This window comes from Callospermophilus lateralis, chromosome 2, assembly GCF_048772815.1.
Source record: "Callospermophilus lateralis isolate mCalLat2 chromosome 2, mCalLat2.hap1, whole genome shotgun sequence".
Lineage (NCBI taxonomy): Eukaryota > Metazoa > Chordata > Mammalia > Rodentia > Sciuridae > Callospermophilus > Callospermophilus lateralis.
This window is the reverse complement of record NC_135306.1, coordinates 152,385,693-152,408,245: the sequence shown is the minus strand read 5'-3', so window position 1 is coordinate 152,408,245 and position 22,553 is coordinate 152,385,693. Positions and strand designations below refer to the sequence as shown.

At 37.3% G+C, this 22,553-nt stretch overlaps 2 pseudogenes; both read right to left on the bottom strand.

Annotated features, from left to right (window-relative positions):
• Positions 1 to 2,784: 2,784 nt before the first annotated feature.
• LOC143388360 (olfactory receptor 52I1-like) lies at positions 2,785 to 3,751 on the bottom strand (annotated as a pseudogene).
• Positions 3,752 to 19,874: 16,123 nt separating this feature from the next.
• On the bottom strand, positions 19,875 to 21,670 carry LOC143388349 (TBC1 domain family member 20 pseudogene; annotated as a pseudogene).
• Positions 21,671 to 22,553: the final 883 nt, after the last annotated feature.

The window sequence follows — 22,553 nt, the reverse complement described above, 5'->3', positions numbered from 1 at the left end:
CTAGGCTCTGGCAGTGTCTGTGCCACCAGGGGAGGGGTGAACCGGGCCTACTGAAATCCTGGATACTGCATGGGCTCTTGTGAGCTGTCTGGGCTGGATCTTGGCTCTTGAGGTAGTGCACTGGTCAGAAGGGGTGGTTGAGACACTTTAAAACACACACACACACACACACACACACACACACACACACACACACACATCCTATAAGTAAATAGCAGAAAGATCAGTAGAGTAGAGGGGTGGAAACAGGAGAGAGGAGAGGGATAGAAGAAGTACTGGGGAGTGAATTAAAGCAAATTATATTCCATTCTTTTAAAAATTGTGTCAAAATGAATCTTTTTAGTTATATAACATTATGAAACGATAAAATGAAAAAGGAGATTATAATAATATATCAATAGTCAAAGGCTGTGGTTCTATTTCTAATCTTGGATCATTTAAAACTATGGGGTGCTATCTTGGTTCACCAGACTGGGTCAAAATGGTTCAATTGTTGACACATAGCTGTCTCCTTAAGTACTATATTTATCTTTAGTGAATTGTACCAAGAAAGATTTGTGTAACAACTCATAACACATTTGTAAATGATACATTGATCTCTAGGAAAAACTGCTGTCTTTTATTTGATTCCCTTGATCTGTATTGAATTTCAGTAAAGTTGAAGAGATATAAAAATCTAACATATTCATTACACTTCTTTGTCTTCTTATGTCTGTTATTTTCCATTTGATCCCTATCAATTCCTTATTCTGTTTTCTAGTCCAAGTGTTCTAATATTCTATCTTCAATTTTCCTAATGAAATTTTAATTTCAATCTCTTTTTTTCTTTTACCAAAATATAATTAATTCTGGATATGATTTTGTCTCCTTTAAAACTACATTCCCAAGACCAATCACGCTTTTTTTTAATTTCTGATTTTTATTCATTTTTCTTCAAGATCTAAGTTTTTTATGTGAAAAAAAGTAAACTACAAATATTTAAGACAAATAAATTCATGTTGTACTACCATTTTTATTATCAGATTTTTGTAAGGCTTCCTTCTACTATGTAACTGGAAACAAGCTCAGGCAATTACTGTGCATGCATGAACTTCACATTCATTGTATTGACCGATGGCTCTCAGAGAATTGCACTTGTCCAATCTGTCGGCCCCCTGTTTTAGGATCCGGCATAGGAAATAATGGGTGAAATGATGGGATCTATTCAAATATTGTATTTTAATAGAGATGACTATTGAAGCATTCTTTTGTTGAGTTATTTGTGATAAGCTAACCAGGATGAAAAATAACAGATTATAGTTTGAACTATTTTTTGTGTGCTTTTTTAACTTGTTAAAAAGAGGAAATTTATATGAAATTTAAAATGCAAATGTTAAATTATCCAAAAGTCCAGAATAGTTAATATTGCTAGAACCAAATAACCTTTAAAATGTTTTTATTTTATTTTGGCACTCAAGTAGAAAACGTTCTTGGTTGGTAAAAAAGTCCAATGCTTGCAAAATTTATGGATTATGAGTTTTAGTCAAAATTACTTAGAAAGAGTTATCATATTAGTATTAATTTACACAGGACTAAGTTCCAATCCTAGAACTATCTGTTAAAATTTGTCTAACACATGTGTAATTTTAAGTACATAAAATGTGTCAAATGTTATGTAATTTTTTCCATTCATTATTTTTTGGAATCTTAATAAGTTAACATTGTTTCCACTTTCCGTAAAAACAACACTTAAGACAGATATAACAACACACTACCAATGGTTTCTCCTTATACTGTCAATTTTAGCACTATTAAGAATTTATATTTAAATTGATATTAAAATGTACCCTAATCAAAAATATATATGTCTCCTATGTATGAGATCTTTTTTCTTTCACAGTGTTGATAACTAGGTTTAAGACTTTCTGAAAGAAAAATATGTAAAACAAAACCCATATAAATATGCAAGGACCTACAAAAGAATGGTGATATTTCAATGTCTATTTCTATATTGTTGTGAAGTAAACTTTTTATCCCAGAAAGATCCTGAGATGTACCCACAGGAAGAAACACCTAAGTTATATTTGGTCCCTCTTTTCTATGTCTTAAAGTTGAGTGACAAAGAGCAGAACAGGGATCTATCTTGGTGTCAGAGGTGAAATTGAGCTAGACAGCAGAAAAATATTATCGGCATCATATATTGATAATTGGCTTCTCTTGCTATGATTCTTTTTCCCCTTTTCAAGTTCAAATGTTGAAAAATTGCCACCATCTTTGATCTCAAGTTTGTACGTCCTCGGATAAAGTGGAATCCATTGGGGTTGGAAGACACTGGTCTAGATGTGAGCATATAACCCAAATGAGTGGATCGTTAACGGATCAAAGGAAAGAGTCACGTAGTAAGAGCTTCCTCCATGTAATTACATGGAGGAGAAACAATTCTGAGAAAATCAGAGGAGGATTTGGGGAAGTGTTTTAAATAATTTTTTCCTTCAGCAAAGGAACTCTTGAGATATTAGCTTAAAACTACAGGTCAGAAGCTAAAGAAAGAAAAATCAAAAATATATTTTCTATTGTGCAAATTGGTTCCTATTAAATACTAATAAAAATGTTGTCAGACAATCAGAATTATTCCATTAACATTCTTATTAGAAATTGAAAGCTTTGAAAGGATGCTCTTTATGACTTCATCTTAGAATTCCTGAGGTGTAGGTTAAAAAAAAAATCTATCTCCATAGATCACTAAGATACCTTTGAAGTTGGCTGGAATGTTCACAGTCTGAAGAATTTAGTATTCATGAACACTCACAGGTGTGTTACAACAGACAACAGTTTGCACATTTGTTTGGTTCTTGGGCCATAGACAATAGGGTTCACAGTGGGAGGAATGACCAAATACAAGTCAGCTAACAACACCTAAGCATGCAGAGGGACTGAGTCCTGTCCTAGCCAGACTATATAGACTGACACCATCTCAGGTAGGTAGTACAAAGCCATGACCACCACATGGGAGCCACATGTGCTTAATGCCTTCCACTGAGCATTCTTTGAGGAGAGACCAAATACTGCCCTAAGAATCAGGATATAAGAGGCAGAAATTAAAACTACATCAAACCCTACAATAATGGAGGAACCAATTAGACTATAGAGGCAGCTGGCCATGGAGTTAGCAACATGCTAACTTGGCCACAGCCATGTGCTCACAGTAGGAATGGGGAACCACATGGGAGCCACAGAAAGGTAGATGACTAATCATCCAACTCAATGGGGTCATGAATATGACAGCCCTGATGGTGATGGTCACACTCATCCCCAGCATCACTCTGGGTGTGAGAATGCTCTTGTAGTGTAGGGGCTTGCAGATGGCTACACAGCGGTCAAAAGCCATGGCCAGCAGCAGCCCTGTCTCCACAGCTGTGGCTGCATGGACAAAGTACATCTGAGTGAAACAGGCCTGGAAGCTGATGGAGCTGTGTCCTGAGGAGAAGATGCTCACCATCTTGGGGACCACAGAGGAGGCCATGACAATGTCCACAGCAGCCAGAACACACAGGAAGCAAAACATGGGCTCTCGTAGAGTGGAATCCATGCAAATTACCATCATGATGATGCTGTTTCCTACCAGGGCTGTGGTGTACATGGCACTCAGTGAGACAGCCAGCCAAAGGTGTGAAGACTGCAAGCCTGGAATGCCCACAAGGAAGAAGGTGGCAGGAGTTTCCACTGTGTGGTTGTAGGGTGGCCCCAGCATCACAGGTGAGAATGCTTTCCTGTTAATATAGAAAGTAGGATAAGAAAATATGTAGTCCTGTAAAAATTGTACCTGTCTGGTGTTGGTAAAGCTTGTAGTGTTGACAATTGGTTGGTAATCTTAGGATCAGAAACTGACATATGAGAATGTTATTCTGCTTCACCTTCCATCCTTGTTCAAAATCAGCTCTTAGGTTACCTCCTTTGAAAAGTCATCTCTGGTCTCTTTCCCTTTTCCATGGTCATGTGAATTTAGGTATCTTTCTTTTTTCTTTTTCAGTTCCCATGAAATATTCCATACTGACCCAAGATAATCTAAATTGATAATTCCAATACTCCATGACTTTATTATATGCACTCAAGTGTGTATCTCTTGTCTGTGCCTTGTACCTAGTATGTGATCTGTCATGCAATATAAGAACATATATATTAATATATATTCAGTTTATAATTATCACAGAGTGAATAATAAAGTAGAAGAAATTGTCCTTTTTCTCTTAGTTACCAGTAATCACTGTTAAAAGAAGCAATGAATTTCTGGAGATCAATCATGTCATGTTTGGTATCCTTGTGGTAGTACCTAAACAAGACCTAAATAATTCATCCCTGTGGCAGGTGAAATTAATTAGTGGGTTTAGGAAAATAAGGGCATTAGAAAACAACACTATTATTTTCCATAGGAAATAATAAACTGCCTGGAAATATTTATAATCCCTACCTTCTCTGCATTTCCTTCTGGATTTCCTATTGAGCTAGGTTCAATTGATAGTCTCAAGAGTTTATTATGTAGTTAATCTAACTCATAGTTGCATCCTATAATTAGTTTTATGTTTGTTCATTAGAGCTAACCTCTTTTTCATGATGGACCACCAAAACATTACAGATAATAAGATTTATGCTTTAAGAACATAAAGCATATTTTAAAGAAGATACTATATGTTAGTACCCAAAGTATAGTATTTCTGAAAGATATTTCTTCTTTTATGGTATAAAACAAACATCCACCTGTAACTGTCAATATAATTTAAATGACATAAAATATTTCCTCCAGTATCACTTCACAAATACATAGTAAATTGGAAATACAAGTCCAGGTCTTCCAGGTATGACTCCCGTGCATTTCCAACCCAACATTTTTTTTAAAAAAATCAACCATAAAAAATCAGCTATACATACCTAAGGAAAAAAGTGTTGCAGCTTCATTTGGCCAGTATCAACTGCACAATCAGATACTGACCCAACACTTGGAAAATTTCTGTTTATTATTGCCTTTGCCTTACTTCTGCCTCACACATGTGTTGCTATTTATATAATGTCTTATGACCTGGTGGGGTAAAGCTGAATATAAGGGGTCAGCATTAATTACCATTCCATTCTCAGGTGATATTCCTTTAGTTCTTTTCTTTTAGTGTGATTGAACTTCATGAATTCATAAGGTGGTTAGGCGTGTGTACAAACTTGCAGCACTCTGAGAAGACTCCTTGTAAGAGACCCATCTTTTATTCTGGGTATCATTTAGCCTAGGAAATGTGATTGATCTTCTAGGAAGACTAGTTTTTCTTTGAATACAGCATTAAAATCCTGCACACTTGTAATGACCCACTTAAAATGTGTTGTTGGTCCTACATCATCAAGAGGCAGGAAAATAAACTGGCTAAATGCATTGCTTCTAAAGTCATATTCTTTAAAATGAAATACTTACTCTGCCACTACCTAGTTATTTTACCTTAATCATATTATTCTAACAATCCAAGCTTTTATTTTCTCATTAGCAAGTTGGAAATAATATTTACTCCATTAAGTAGATGTTTAGAATTTCAAATGATAAGCCATATAAAAGTGCTTAGCATGATGCTTGGTAATAGGTGTTCAAATTATTCTAAATAGCATTCTGAAGTGGGTAGGTGTCACCTGGAGGCCAGTGTGTGTGTGCGCGCACACACACACACACTGCCCCCCCGCATTGTTTGAACCTTTGTTCTCGTCTTCCCCTGATGTACCACTAAAGATGTCTCCCACAGTGGCTATGCATAGTAAGGATCTCCTAACCCACCATGAGGATCTCACTCTCTGTTCCTCACAGGACATTTCTCAAGAAATGGGGTTTTGTTTTGTTTGATTAATTTTTATCATCATTTCAGGAAAAAGGTCTCTCTTACATATATCTACACCCCATCTCTAATAACAAACTCTGAGAAGTTGACTTTGCACTGACCATTTAACAGGAATGCCAAAATGAAATCAGATTAAAGATGGAGTGGAAGTGGGTATGACAGGCATGTGTGATCCAGGCTAAATTGCTGCTTTGACTTTTTTTTTTCCTACTCTCAGATCATTCCACTTCCTAAAGAAATGTACATGTGATTTGGCCCCAGACTTGTGGACTCAAGAGTCCAAATGTGGACCAGACCATATTAAGCCCATTGAACTCCTCCTTCAAACTCTCATTGCCCTATTATTGCATCTCTCAAGGCTTCAGCCCAGTGAGTCAATACCCCAATTGTGCCAATTTAACAGTAGTCATATATAACTCAAGACTGTTTCCTAGGTTTCCAGGTAAGCTTGGATGAAGGAGGCTTATTTGCCAAGACTCAAGACTAGCCTGACTTTAGTTATCACTTCCTGTGCCTCCCCTCAATAAAGCGTTTCCAGAAGATCTACCTTGCTCTTGGATAGGCAGAATTATTATCAAAATGAACATACTACCAAAAGCACTATACAGATTTAACGCAATTCCGATCAAAATCCCAATGGCATTCCTCATAGAAAAAGCAATCATGAAATTCATCTGGAAAAATAAGAGACCCAGAAGAGCTAAAGCAATCCTTGGCAGGAAGAGCAAAGCAGGTGGCATCACTATACCAGACCTTAAACTATACTACAGAGCAATAGTAACAAAAACAGCATGGTATTGGCACTAAAATAGAATTGTAGACCAATGGTACAGAATAGAGGACACAGAGACTAACCCACAAAATAACAATTATCTTATGTTAGACAAAGGTGCAAAAAAACATGCACTGGAGAAAAGATAGCGTCTTCAACAAATGGTGCTGGGAAAACTGGAAATCCATATGCTTAAACCTTTATCTCTCACCATGCACAAAACTTAACTCAAAATGAATCAAGGACCTAGGAATTAAACCAGAGACTCTGCATCTAATAGAAGAAAAAGTAGGCCCTAATCTTTATCATGTGGGATTAGGCTCCAACCTCCTTAATAAGACTCTTATAGCACAAGAATTAAAACCAAGAATCAATAAATAGGATGGACTCAAACTAAAAAGTGGTTTTTTTTCTCATCAAAAGAAACAATAAATGAGGTGAACAGAGAGCCTACATCCTGGGAGCAAATCTTTACCCCTCACACATCAGATACAGCACTAATCTCTAGGGTATATAAGGAACTCCAAAAGCTAAGCACCAAAAAAACAAATAACCCAATCAACAAATGGGCCAAGGACCTAAACATAAACTCCTCAGAAGAGGATATACAATCAATCAACAAATATATGAAAAAATATTCATCATCTGTAGCAATCAGAAAATGCAAATCAAAACTACTCTAAGATATCATCTCATTCCAGTCAGAATGGCAGCTATTATGAAGACAAACAACAATAAGTGTTGGCAAGGATGTGGGGAAAAAGTTACACTCATACATTGCTGGTGGGACTGAAAATTGGTGCATCCAATATGGAAAGCAGTATAGAGATTCCTTGGAAATCTGGGAATGGAACCACCATTTGACCCAGCTATCCCTCTCCTTGGTCTATACCCAAAGGACTTAAAAACAGCATAATACAGGGACACAGTCACATCAATGTTTATAGCAGCACAATTCACAATAGCTAAACTGTGGAGCCAACCTAGATGTCCTTCAGTGGATGAATGGATGAAAAAATGTGGCATATATACACAATGGAATTTTATTCAGCAATAAAAGAGAATAAAATCATGGCATTTGCAGGTAAATGGATGGCGTTGGAGAAGATAATGCTAAGTGTAGTTAGCCAATCCCCAATAAAACAAATGCCAAATGTTTTCTCTAATATAAGGAGGCTGACTCATAGTTGGGTAGGGAGGGTGACCATGGGAGGAACTGATGAATTTTAGATAGGGAAGAGGAGAAGGAGGGAAAGGGAGAAGGCAGGGGATTATCAAGGATGGTGGAATGTAATGGACATCATTATCCAAAGTACATGTATGAAGACATGAATTAGGTGTCAACCTACTTTATATACAGAGATATGAAAAATTGTGGTATATATGTGTAATAAGAATTATAATGCAAAAGAACCAAAATACATGTATAAAGACATGAATTGGCATGAACAGACTTTATATACAAAGATATGAAAAATTGTGCTCTTTATGTGTAATAAGCGAAATGTGTAATGCATTCTGCTGTCATGTATTTAAAAAAAATAAAATAAATTAAAAAATAAATAAATAAAAACATTAAATAAAGCATTTCCAGGCTGATGAAACTGCCATGTCCTTACCCTTGGACATTGTCTCTACTTACCCTTTTTTTAACTCCTTATCAGGGACCAGGATCCTTCCTGTGCAAATTGGATAGTGAATTCTGGGCTCATATTCTCACCTGCTGCCATAGACATTTTCTTTGTTAGCCAGGCACTAGACAAACAGTCCCTGATTCTCCATCCCAACCATGAGGCATACACTTGCCCTCCCATTTGCCTTCTGGAGAGTCAGTGATTGATTCCATACTCAGGTACCTGAAGAGTCCTCAGAAGTTTTCCTAAAAGTCAGATTTCTCATACTTTATTGAAACAAGCCAACCATGAAGACACAACCTCTAAACATAAGAAATGCTATATATTGAGACAGAAGAAGGAAGTAGACAGCTCCACCTCATAAGAACCTTATCATAATAGCAATTGGGATCATATCTTCAATGACAGATTGAAGAGGACTGGGAAATCTTTCAAAATAAAATGCTAGAAAAGAACTAAAAAATTCCAGAAATTTCTGGACTGCTGTATAGTTTCTCAATGCCAAAAACTTAGGGTTGAGCATCACTGCCTAAACAGTTTAAAAAAAAAAAAAATGATTCAGAGTGCCTATTGCCCCAGTTACCTCTCATCCATGACATCCCCCTCCTGGCTGCCCTGTGTAGACACTTTTCTTTTGAGAGTAGCCTCAGTTAATTCCTTGCCCCAACCTCTTTGATTGAAGTATGGCATACATACTGTAAGATGCTGAAGTTGAAGATAAACAGTATGATGAACTTTATAATGTGAACAAATAAACACACCCATATAGCCACTACTCAGGTCAAGACTCAAGACAGTTGCTCCCTGGTTACTGAGGCCTGTTTCCAGAAAGCTTCAGCCAACATCTCCTAAATCATATGTCCAGGCCTGCTCCCACCTCTGCCTTACATGCAGATCCAGAGGGTCTATCACTGAAAACTAGCTTAGACAAATCACTAAACAGGAGTAACCAACACACAGGATGTGTGAGGTTTTCATTCCTATTTAAAGGATTGGAAAATTCATAACTCAATTTTTTCTTAAAGGTAAAAGTACTCAATTTGAATGGAGCTTTTCTGTTCATCGTAAGCCTGTGCCTCTATCCTGGTATTTCTCCTCTCCATCCAAACACTCTCCCAATTTGCCTTACTACTTGGTCTTGGTCTTTTTTAATAACTCTGCTTGTCCCCTAAGAATTGTCTCTGCACCATCCTACTGTTGAACTTATTTTTCCTTCTTTTCTCTGCTTTGAACCAAAGAATTCCTGTTCCCTCTCCTGCATCCTTTACCCTCCCCTTACTCTAGAAGTTCTTGGTCTCAAGAGGATCCTCTAGATCTGGCCAGCCCTTTATAGTTGTGTTGAGGACTTGAATCCTCCTTTCTTAAATGATTCTGGCCTTGAGTCCTACCATCCCAATCCTTGATATCCAGGTTAGTTACCCACATCCTTGGAGTTTCTCTATTCATCTGGTAATCTATGCCTGGTAGTCCACATTTCTTTCACTCAAAAGACAGGGGATTGATACAGGATCCTTGAAGAGGAGTAGTAACAATCACAAAGATAATGTAGAGTCAAAGTGACTACTGCGCTTTTCAAAGACTACCTATGGTGAGTCCTCCTTCCTAGTTAGATACTTTATTATCCTGCCATTTCCCCAGACATGGTAAATTCCCTTTACCTGGAAATGAAAATTGTAATTTCTCCAGAGACTAGTTTTTCTGAGCTCTGGCCCCTGGAGCTTTCAAGATTGCAGGAGGAAGCAGATGCCTAGCAACTGAAGGGATTTGTTTCTTCAAGTCTTCAGGGGATACTGAATGCTACACTATTTATGTAAGGTGCATCCTGATAGAAAAAAAAAAAAGTTCTAAGTTACAGTAAACCTGTGAAAGGATGCTATGTGCCAGACACACTGATAAACATGTTTCAAGAATTATCTCATTCACTTTTCACATCCCTTTGATGTAGCTCCATCATGACATGTACATTTCATAGATCAATGTGAAGTACTTAGGTCACAAAGCTAGTAAGTTGGAGAATTAAGGTTCAGATTCTAGCATTGTAGTGCATTCACCTTTTTTGTACAACTACTTAATCTCTCAAATTGCACTTTATTGTTCCTCTTTCTTCCTGAGGACGCACAGTAGGCTCTACAGATTTAATATTTCACATGACACTGTGTAAAATCCTGTGTGAATGCAGAAGGGAAACAGGATGAAGGGAAGAAGGCATATATACTTTCCATACTGAGGAAAGGACTCAGCACAAAGGAATGAAAAGGGAAACATTCTCCAAAAGAGAATATACAACTTGTTATTTATTTCTGATGCTTTCCTGCCAAGATTTCCCAGGAGGCCCCTTCAGTAGGTAGCAAACAGATGGTACCCAGTGGTCTCTGGTATTCATACCCATGTGAAATTCCCTCATCCCAAGTGTGGGCTGGACATCAGGACCAACTTGTAATGCATATGATGCTGCAGAACTAATGGTACTTCACAGTCTAGATTAATTTACAAACAGACTGTGCTTTACATCTTGCTAATACTGTCTTTCTTTTAATCCTGAGGTAAGGCATCTGCCATATTATGAGCTACTGTGGAGAGGTGGATATGGTAAGGAAAGTATGTCTTTGACTAATTGTAGAAAAGAACCTAATGTTTAACAACAGTAATGTGAGAGAACGTAACAGTGTATCCTGTGAGGCTTCTGACACCCAAATGTGTTGACCCAGATGTGAATCTCTTTAATTGAGCCTTTAGAATGACTGTAGCCCTGGCCAACCCCTTGATGGTAACCTATGAAAGACTTTGAGCCAAAGGCAATTAGCACCTGGATTCCTGGATCCCATCAACTATGTTATACTTTTTTGGGTTTTTGTTTGTGTATTTGTTTGAAGCTGCTAAATTTTGAAGCAATTTATTAGAAAACAAAGTAATAATTCGATAGCTAACCACTTGCCTACAGTTTCACTTTAACAACAGTAAAAAAAATTGATGCCACCAGTTGCTGGTCACTTTTGCTATTGGGGATAATTAACCTGATTATGAATGTTCTGGAGATTCTGACTCTTAAAACTATATGAAAATCTCTAAGTAAGACAACCCTGTTTCCTAACTGTTAACTATCTGATAATGCTGTTCCAGTAAAAATTGAGAGACAGATTTCAAGGCAATGTTTCTTATGTCAAGAGTTTTCTTACAATGTTCTATGCCTGGAACCCATGTATAACCCACAGGATGGACAGGGGACACATGTAATCAATAGCCTCCAGGTTGTTCACCTAAATCACCTCTCATCCTGTGTGAATGCAGAAGGGAAATACAATGAAGGGAAGAAGGAAGATATACTTTCCATACTGAGGAAAGGACTCAGCACAAAGGAATAAAAAGGGAAGTATATATTGTTCCTGAAGCTCTTAGCCACACTCTGAAAGCAGAAAGCAGACTCTTTTGGGGATATCCATTTCTGCTACATTCCCAGTGGAAAATACTGTCAGTATCTAAAACAGATAAGGAGTTAACAGAGCCTAAAAGAACTTCTGGAATACTATAAATACAAGAACAAATAGAAGGAAAAAACATAAAATAAAATATTATTCTGATAGAAAATAAGTCAAGCTACAGAAAGGGTACCTTTAATAGCTAAAACATGTCAAGATATAAAAACTAACAGTGAAGAAACTACAATAATAGCATTTGTCAATAACTGAGAAAAAAACAGAAAGTTGGATAACCCCATGGATTGGTGGGGATATGAGGATATGGGAATTTTCAGGCACAAAAATTCAGAAGTGTATTAACACATCCCAGGGAACTTCAACAGCTGATAGATGGAGCTTCTAGTTAATACCTTGGCCTCCTCACCCCTCCTATGCAATATCTGGGGCATGTACTGCATAATTTCTCAAAAGTCTTCATCAGGAATGACCCTTTCTCGCCCAGTGAGCCAAAGTAGAACCTACTCATTACACAGCCTTGTAATGACCTTATTTCTTTACCTATATATTACTCCCAACTATCCTACCTTTGCTTCCTAGGGTGACTTCTAAAATAAAATACTTGCATTCAAATAATTGATTCAGGATCTGCTTCTGAGAAAACACACTATGTCAGTATGTATTTATGCCATTTTTCTAATCTTTCCTACTCTTAGAATGCTTTACTACTTGTTCCTTAAGTAAGAATAATGAGGTATACATAGAAATTATAATTGCTTTTTTATTTTATGGAGTATTGTATGAGTAATGGGTGTTAAAGGGCCTTTTGTACATCTTTTGAGAAAACTGTATTATTTTTTTGCCTTAGATCTTTTAATATGATTTGTATCAAAGGATTTCCTAATATTGAACCATATTTACATTCATGGAACAAGTTCCACTTGATCTGACATTATTTTCTTAACACAATTGGACTCTGTTTGCTGACATTTTCTTTAGTATTTTTGGATCAATACAAGACATCAACCTCATTCCTTCAAGCCCCTTCATAATTGGCATTAATCTATTCATAGTGGTAAAACCCTCATAAACTGAGCCCCTACTCCCACTGGGCCCCAATTCCCAACACTATTACGTTGCAGAATAAGTTTCCAACATATGAACTTTGGGGGACACATTTAAACCATAGAAGTAATAATGCTCACTCCAAAATAGCTAGTGCAATTATGTTCTCCCCACATCCCTTTCCACTCCCCTCACTCTCTCTCCTTTTGTTCCATCCTACCATGGGATGATGCACCATCAGATCTCCTACCACAGCTGGCACCTTCATGTTGGAATTGTCAGCCTTCAGAATTGCAAGAAATAAATTTCTTTTCTTTATAAATTACCAGTTTCAGATATTCTATTATAGCAGTACAAACAGACAAAGGAAAGCTACTTCTGGAGAGATGGAAGCGACTTTTTATTGATTTGAAAAGACCCCTGCATCCTGCACTTGTGTGATTCAGTGCTCTCATATTTCATTCTCCACCATGCCCAACCACAGTTAACTTCAGCATATCACACAAGTGAACATGCATTATCATATCATTCCCTTTGTTGTTTTATGAACTAAGGAATGTTACATTTTCTGATTCAAAAGCTAAGCAAAATGACCCATGTACAAACAACAGGGAAAATTTTGGTAACTGAGGTTTTGCTCCTTTACAAAATAGAATTGATTCTGTTAGATATTACCAATGGCCATGCATTGTCTAGTATTTCAGGTGATGTGCTGAATCATGACAATGACAAAAATAAATAGATAAGAACTAATATGAACTTTTAATTGTTTAAGTACTAAGATTTACAAATGAAATATTCAAGAGTTATTCATTTATATGAAGATTTTAATGAAACTACAGAAAACAAACCCACTGTGCTTAAATTGTCAATCATATATATGTATGTAAACCACATATTTGTAAAAAAAAAAATAAAAATAAAAAAAGAAAGAAAATAAAATTAAGAATAAAAAAAACCACATATTTGTGTGTTCAAGCATACATATGTATTTATTTAGTGTCCATAGAAGGGCTTCCATTTCTAATGATAGCCAGGCCACTTGATTTCCAATGTTTGAGGAAATATCTATGTTTAACCTGATTTAAACATTATACAATATATTCATTTTTCAAAATATTATGTGTACCCTTCACCATGTACAATTTTGTTTTATGTATCAGTTAAAATAAATATAAAAACAAATGTCTCCTAGACTGAGCATTTAACCTAGTCCCCACTTGCCAGACATATTGGGTTGATAAACCCTGAGTTTTTAGAAAGTAAAGTCTATCAACCTCTCATTTAAACAAAAAAAAATGTATTACCTTCTAACCAGATCATTTAACTTCTTTCTATCTGAGTTTCCTCATTTGTAATTTGGAGATCCTGAATAGCACATTATTTACTACATGATTTTTAAAAATAAATGAGTCAATAGTACCCGTGCAGAGTTTATCATATTGCCTAGCACAAAGTTAATTTCTTAATAAACATTTATTGCTATGGTCACCAATTAAAATACTTATCATAAGTGGAATAGTCTTTGTAAGTGTTGAAGGTGAGATTTCAGTAGTTTCAGAAATAACCAGGGTCTTTTAAACTGTTATTACTCATGGTATGGTGCTTAGAAAAGTAGTATATCACCCAAGACCTTATTAAAATGCAAAATTTTGTCCTTTGCCCTAACATACTTAATTTTTGCATTTTAACAAGACTTTCCAAGTGGTTTTCATACATATTAACATATGAGAAGCACTATTCTAAGCCATGATTTTTTTTAAAAAAAAATCACTGCCTCAGGCATCAGGAATATTGTAGTAAGGCCCAGAGTAGAGCCAAGGATAGTTAGAGGCTGACTCTAGCTAATAAGGTTACGTGTCGGTTTATATTCAGTAAGTCTAATGACACTGATTTGGATTAATTTTATGGTGTTTTTATAAATTGAAATATGCCACATAAAATTGCCTAGGGTATGCATTGAACAGCTTAAGAAAGTATAGCATGAAAGTAAGAATGGAGGATTAGTGGAAGTCTTCAAATGCCTGCAAGCATTGCAACCTCAGAAGTAATGTTGATGGGCTTATCTACCATTCACCAAACTAAATCTTTATTTGGATGTTCCACCTTGGCATAAAGGCAATATTAGCCTTATGCATGCAGGTGTATTTGTGTATGAGCAAACCAGGCAAATTACCTGAATAATTTGATACATAAGTTCCATTTCTTTTATTAGTTCTAAGCAATTATATATGGCAGCAGAATGCATTCCAATTCATTGTACACAAATGGAGCAAAAATTTTCATTTTTCTTGTTGTATACCATGTGGCATCGCACCACGTGTGCAGTCATACATGTACCTAGGGTAATCTCATTCCAACATCTTTCCTGCCCCAATGTCCCATCCCCTTTCCTCATTCCCCTTTGCTCATTCAAAATGATGATGGATCAGCATCCACTTATCAGAGAGAACATTTGGCCCTGGTTTTGGGGAATTGGCTTACTTCACTTAGCATTATATTCTCCAGCTTCATCCACTTACCTGCAAATGCCATGATTTTATTCCCTTTTCATGCTGAGTAATATTCCATTGTGTACATATACCACAGTTTCTTTCTTTATTCATTCATCTGTTGAAGGACACCTAGGTTGATTCCACAGTTTAGCTATTATGAATTGAGCTGCTATGAACGTATGAGTTCCATTTTGATCTCAGAGAACTATTTGATTGAGCTAATTTTCCCTAGAACCCTGTAGTATTTTCCAAGGAAGGAATTTCATTTTGTACCATCAAGAGTCACCCATAATGCCACCTGGTAAAAATGTCCACAAGATTCTAGTTGCTTCTTCTCAAATGTATCTCTTTATTATAGAGTAGAATTTTCCAAACAGTGTAATACTTCTCCTTAGGGTCATATTAGTTTAACAAGTCTCTTGAGTCTTGTGTTCAGCTATAGATACATTAATACTCAATGCCTTTGGACTTCTACCAGAAGAATCTATCTCTGGGCTCCAAAGTTAACCAATAAACAAACACATTTTAAGTGTTTAATTTAATTTTACCAATTTATCTGTTTCACAGTTTTATTGTAATAATTTTGTCTCTTATTATGAAATAAAAGAATGGAATAGAAAATAATCAAATTTAAGGTAAATGTATTTTTATTATGTCTGTTTTCTTTGTATCTCTGTTTTTTTTAAAAAAATTATCTTGATTGTAGTTTATAATTAAATTCAATTTCATTGTATCTGTTTTATGACCTCAACAAAGAGAAACTTTGATAACAAGTATGGAATGACAATGGGAGTATCCATTCTAGAGCCAGAAAAACTGTATTGTTTGTTTGTTTATATATGACAGTGGAATGCATCACAATTCTTATTACACATATAGAGCACAATTTTTCATATCTCTGGTTGTATACAAAGTACATTCACACCAATTCATGTCTTCATACATGTACTTTGGAAAAGAATGATCATCAATGTTCCACCATCATTTCTAACCCCATTCCCCTTCCCTTACCCTCCAACCCCTCTGCCTATCTAAAATTCATCTATTTCTCCCATGCTCCCACTCCCTATCCCACTATGAATCAGACTCCTTATATCAAAGAAAACATTTAGCATTTGTTTTTTTGGGATTGGCTAACTTCACTTAGCATTATCTTTTCTAACTCCATCCATTTAGCTTCAAATGCCACAATTTTATTCCTCTTTTATTGCTGAGTAATATTCCATTGTGTATATATGCCACATTTTTTAATCCTTTCATCTACTGAGGGGCATCTAGGTTGGTTCCACAGTTTAACTATTTTGAATTGTGCTGCTATAAACATTGATGTGGTTGTGTTTCTGTAGTATGCTATTTTTAAGTCCTTTGGGTACAGACCAAGGAGAGGGATAGCTGGATCAAATGGTGGTTCCATTTCCAATTTTCCAAGAAATACTGCTTTCCATATTGGCTGCACCAGTTAGCAGCCATTATGACTGTATTGAGATGAAATCTTAGCATGGTTTTGATTTGCATTTCTCTAATTGTTAGTGATGATGAACATTTTTTCATGTATTTGTTGATTGATTGTATATCATCTTCTGAGAAGTGTCTGTTCAGGTCCTTGGCCCATTTATTGATTGGGCTTTTTTTTTTTTTTTGGTGTTTAGCTTTTGGAGTTCTTTATACACCCTAGAGTTTAGTGCTCTATCTGATGTATGGGGTTAAAGATTTTCTCCCAAGATGTAAGGTCTCTATTCACTTCACAGATTGTTTCTTTTGCTGAGAAGAAACTTTTTAGTTTGAGTTCATCCCATTTATTGATTCTTGATATTAATTTTTGCACCACAGGAGTCTTATTAAGGAAGTTGGAGCCTAATCCCACATGATGGAGATAGGGCCTACTTTTTCTTCTATTAGACGCAGGGTCTTTGGTTGTATTCCTAAGTTCTTGATCCATTTTGAATTGAGTTTTGTGCATGGTGAGAGATAGAGGTTTAATTTCATTTCATTGTATATGGATTTCCAGTTTTTCCAAGCACCGTTTGTTGAGGAGGCTATCTTTTCTCCAATGCATGTTTTTGGCACCTTTGTCTAATATAAGATAATTGTAATTTTGTGGGTTAGTCTCTGTGTCCTCTATTCTGTACCATTGGTCTACCAGTCTATTTTGGTATCAAAACCATGCTGTTTTTGTTACTGTTGATAGCTCTGTAGTATAGTTTAAGGTCTGGTAGAGTCAGGAAAACTTTAAGGGTTAACTCCTTCATCCCCAAGTCACCACAGATGACTAAGCAGTCATGCACTTTCCCCAGTAGCAGGCTATGAGCCCCACACTTCCCCCTTCAGAACACAAGCACTCTTTTGCTCAGCAGCTGAGATCTTGTCTTTGCAAGAATTGCCTAGACAAAGGGAGCTGCATTACCCTAAATTATGCATGCTTCTAATGCAATGACTGTATCCTATGGCTGGTTGATGGATGCTGGGTTTGTCTGTCTTTTGCCCTATTCAGGATAAGCATATAGGACAATCTTAAATTCAGAACCCCTCATAGGATCAGCTGTGAATTCTGATGAAACAGCATTGTAATTCACCTTCTCTCTCTGCACAGTTCTGTTTCCTTCACACTCATTGGAATATATTCCTGATTATACTCTCTGATAAACTTCCTGCATGGAAGGATCCCAGAGTCTGTTCCTAGGAAGCCCTAGTTAAGACAACTGATAGCAGGAATGGACCCAGAAGGTACACTGTCAACCGTAATTACATGCTGGCAAGCAAGAAATGAGTATGCAGAAGACCTTGTCAAAGTTATCCTGGGCACAATTAGAACAGGAGAGTCTTTATCATGCTGGACCATATACTTCTCTTTTTCTTTTGCTAGGGACAATTCACTAATATTAACTAATATTGACTGTGTCTTTATTGAGTTAGTTCTAGTTCTGATCATAGAATTTAGGATTAAGTTAGAAGGATATTGTAGGCAGTCTCCCCCAGTAATCCCTACTTCCTGGTATTCATGTCCTTCTGAGGATGGGCAGGACCTAAGGACTTGTTTCTAACAAACTGAATGTGGTAAAAGCATTGAGATGTCACTTTTGAGATGAGGTCAAACAAAGACTGATTTCCATCATTTTTTGCCATTTCTTACCTTCTCCCTTTCAAAGCTTTCATTCTTGGGGAACAAAGCCAAACCTCTGTGTTGTGAGAAGCCCTGTGAAGATGTCCATATAATAAGGACCTGATCTCTTTAGTAAATAATCAGGGAAGGACTAAGGCTGCCACCAACCATGTGAGTGAACTTGGACATACACCATTCCTCAGTTGGGCCTTGAGATAACAGCAATCCTGGACAGCCTTGTGAAGGACTCCGAGTCAGAGGTATCCGCCATGTCCAGATTTGTAACCCACAAAATAGTGACATAATGTACTTTTTAAGCCACAGAACTTAAATATAATGGAGTGATTTGTTATATGGTAGTGAACTAATACAGAAGGTAGCTGCTTCCTATCATATATTATGTCCTGGCTTGCAAACATGGGCTTTGCCATATCGAGTTTAAGAGTATCAACCTTCCAGACTGAGTGAAAAATCGCATATTTGTAACCATATGTAAATATGACTTCAAGGATGGGATAATAGTGTCATGTTACTGGATTTCCTTAAAAGTTGACTTCAATCATTTCTGTCTCTAGAGTGTCATTCATTTCAGAAAAAGAAGCATGAAAACAAATCTAAGTGGCAAGAGAATTTTTCAATCCTTTGAAAAATCTAAATATGCAGAGAAGTCAAAATAGTATATTGAATACCTACATACCCACTACCTAAATAAATTACTAAAATTTGGCAGTTTGTTTTTAATACACAAATGGACATGTACATATGACTGTGTGTGTATTCACTACATATACACAATACATACATGATGAGGCTTTACCTCTAAATATTCCAACATGAATCTACCATATAAGTACACTTTTCTACATAACCATAGTACTCACTTCATATTTAAGTTTTTCTAGTTGTCCTAAGGACTTATTTAATATTTGCTTTACTTTTTTGAACTAAGAGTTATTCAAGTTTCACATATCCCACTTAATTATGTCACTTTCAGTTTTTTAATCCAAATTCATTTTCCTCATCTTTTCACTTCATTACCTTTTTTTTGAAACTGTGAAACTGTTTATATTACTTATCTTCCTTTTTTTAAAGAGAGAGAATTTTTTTAATATTTATTTTTTAGTTTTCAGCAGACACAACATCTTTGTGTGTGGTGCTGAGGATCGAACCTGAGCCATACGCATGCCAGACGAGCACACTACCGCTTGAGTCACATCCCCGGCTCACTTATCTTCCTTTTAATTATGAAACTTTTCAGCAGAGTATAGGACATACTAACATGTCATATGTTGACACATAAAAACAGTAGTGTGTAAGGACCGACAACTACTCATTGCCCAACTTCAGCTTCAAAAATTACTAACTGATGATCATTCTTTTTTTCATTTACACTTTTGTTTATATCTTATCACCCTTTCCTTACTATTATTTTTATGCTTGTTAACATTTTTTTTGACAGAAACCCTTTTAAGTCAAGGAAACCCCACCATCCCAATCCTTCTGGGAAAAGGGCAAGACCATGTGCACCGTGAGAGAAAGTGGCTCTGGGGTTTCAGGGGAACAACTGCAGCTGAAACTTTGGGGACCACTCCAGGGCACTTTTCACCACCACTAGTGTGGCTGCTCCTAGGGCCACCATCAGCCCCATCACTACCAGTTTCACAGAGCGGTTGGTCCTTGGTTTGGTCAGACATCTTTGTTCAAGTCTCAGGTCCCAGAAGTCCCCAAAACCACTGTGGCAGCACCATATCATCCTCTGTTGGGCTGATACCAGCTGAAAGTCTTTGAAGGTAGATGCTTCCTTCTCTAGACCTGCTGCTGGGCAAGTTCAGAAGGGGGAAAGTGAACAAAGAGGTCCTCTGCTCTACTGATTAGAGTCCCATAGGACAGGTCCTGAGGGATCTGAGGTCCGTGAGGCCATGTCCCAGTCACAGTCCAGAACTTCCTGCTCACGATACAACACAATCACAGCTGAAAAGTACATGGGCATCAGCAGATGGCAGGCCAGGAAGAAATAACCACAGGACATGCCTGAAGTCAGACAGAACGTGCCCAAAGCAGGTGATGAGCCTGCAAAGGACAAAGACGGTCCCCACCGCAGCACTCTGCATGAAGTCATGGAGCCCTGGGTTCACCTGGTCTAGGATGGGCATCAGGTAGTTTACAATGGGCCTGGTGTGGTCCATTATGGGATCCATGAAATCCCTGAGGTGATGGGTAGACAATTTTTCTACCAGGGATTTTGCCAGCCTACCACCAGCAGAAACACGACCACAATGTCATGGTAGCCCTGATAGTTGTGCAGCTGAGGGTTGTACTCCAATGAGGAGGAGGATGTCAATGAGTTCTTCCTGGAGCCTCTCTCTCTGTTCATCTGGCATGCCAGGAGGGGACCGCCCTAAAGACTGCCTGATGTCCAACAGCACTTGTTGGTAGTTCTTACTTATCTGTCTTAGGTTCTTCCCTGATATAAGAGGTGTCATTCATATTGACATTGAGGAGCTTGGGCCACACTGATCTCATCAATTTGGAGACCTCCTTCGCTGATAACCATGTGTCTGAGGGCAGCCACATCAGTGGGATCACCATTCAGAGCCTGATATATCTATGGCACTTTTTCCTTTTGGCATTAAAATCTGCCTTCTGGGTGCCACAGACCCAGCGACTGGAGTTGGGGCTGTACCCTTGCCCAGCCAAGGGTCAGGCCCTGGGGGCAGGGCCCCCAGCCTGAGCTTGGGCTGGTGGTGGAGCCTACGGAGACAGACTGGCTACAGGATGCTGCACCCACAGTGTTTGTTAGCATTAAATATTGTAATTTTTTTCTTAAAACAGACATTTGACACATATTGAAATGTGCAGATATTAGCTGTTCAGGTTAAGGAGGTTTAATAGGGTTTATAACCAATTACTACCATCCCAATGAAAATACAGAATAGTTCTATCAAAGAAAATTTATTTGTCCCATTTTATACTCAGCTCCCTGCAAAGGCAACCATCCCCATAAATAATTTTACTTGTTTTTAAAATTCATCTAAACAAAATCGTAAGTAATTTTTGTATCTGATTTCTTTTCCTCAATATAATTTCAGTAAGATTATCATCACAATTTTCTTATCCACTCAGCCATTAAGGCCACAGTGGGTTACTTCAGTTTTTGGAAATTATGGTAAAATCATGATTATTTTTTATGAAATCATTGAATGGATATGTGTTCATTTCTCTCATACAAATACCCAGGAGTTCAATTGCTATATGAAATGCATATACCTGTTTTACTATGATGTAGGTCTTACCAACCTGACAGCTTGATAACATATCTTTCTTGAGAGGAAAATTCAATTTCCCCATAGTAGAGAGGAGAATCTCAGAGTGTAAACTAGTAAAAATAATCCCAGGGAAAGGTAAGAGGAGAACAATAGGTTAAGGATAAAAAGATAGGGTGCAAATGTGGCTCAGGCAGTAAGAAGCTTTTAAGTTGTTATCTTAGTCCACCTGTGCTGCCATAATAAAATACCTGAAAGTAGGATAAAATTATACATGACAGAATTTTTTTTTGTAATAGGGATTGAACCCAGGGGTGCCTTTCCACTGAGTTATATCCCTAGTCCTTTTTTATTTAATTTTGAAACAATATCTTACTAAGTTGCTGAAGCTGACCTTGAACTTGTGATCCTCTTGCCTCAGCCTCCTGAATTGCCAGGATTATGGGTATGTGCCACTGCACCCAATTTTTAAGGACAGAAATTTATTTGTTATAGTTTGGAAGTCTGGGAAGTCCAAGATAAAAGGACCAGTAGGTTCAGTATCTGGCAAGGGCCTGGCCTCTGCTTCTAAGATCACAACTTGAATGCTGTGTCCTCAAAGGGTGAGGGAGAAAAGGGCAAATAGGGCCTCGAGAGTGCCCTCCAGCCCTTTGACACTGGCTTAATCCATTCACAGAGGCAGAGTCTTCTCGAACTCATAGCCTCCTTACAACCCTACCTCTTAATACTGTCACACTGGGAATCACGTTTTCATGTGAATTTGGATAGGAACATAGACATTCAAATAACAGCAGCTATCATGGGGGAAGAGTCACAGACCCCTGAGGGGGCAGCTGTGACAACCAGTCCACCAGTCCTGCACCTCTGTGCTTTTCTCTAGGTCCAAAACTCAGTCTGAGAGACTAAAGCAAGAACTTCTACTAGGCTCAGCTTCACGACCTTCAGACCCCACGAGAGGGTGCCAGAGA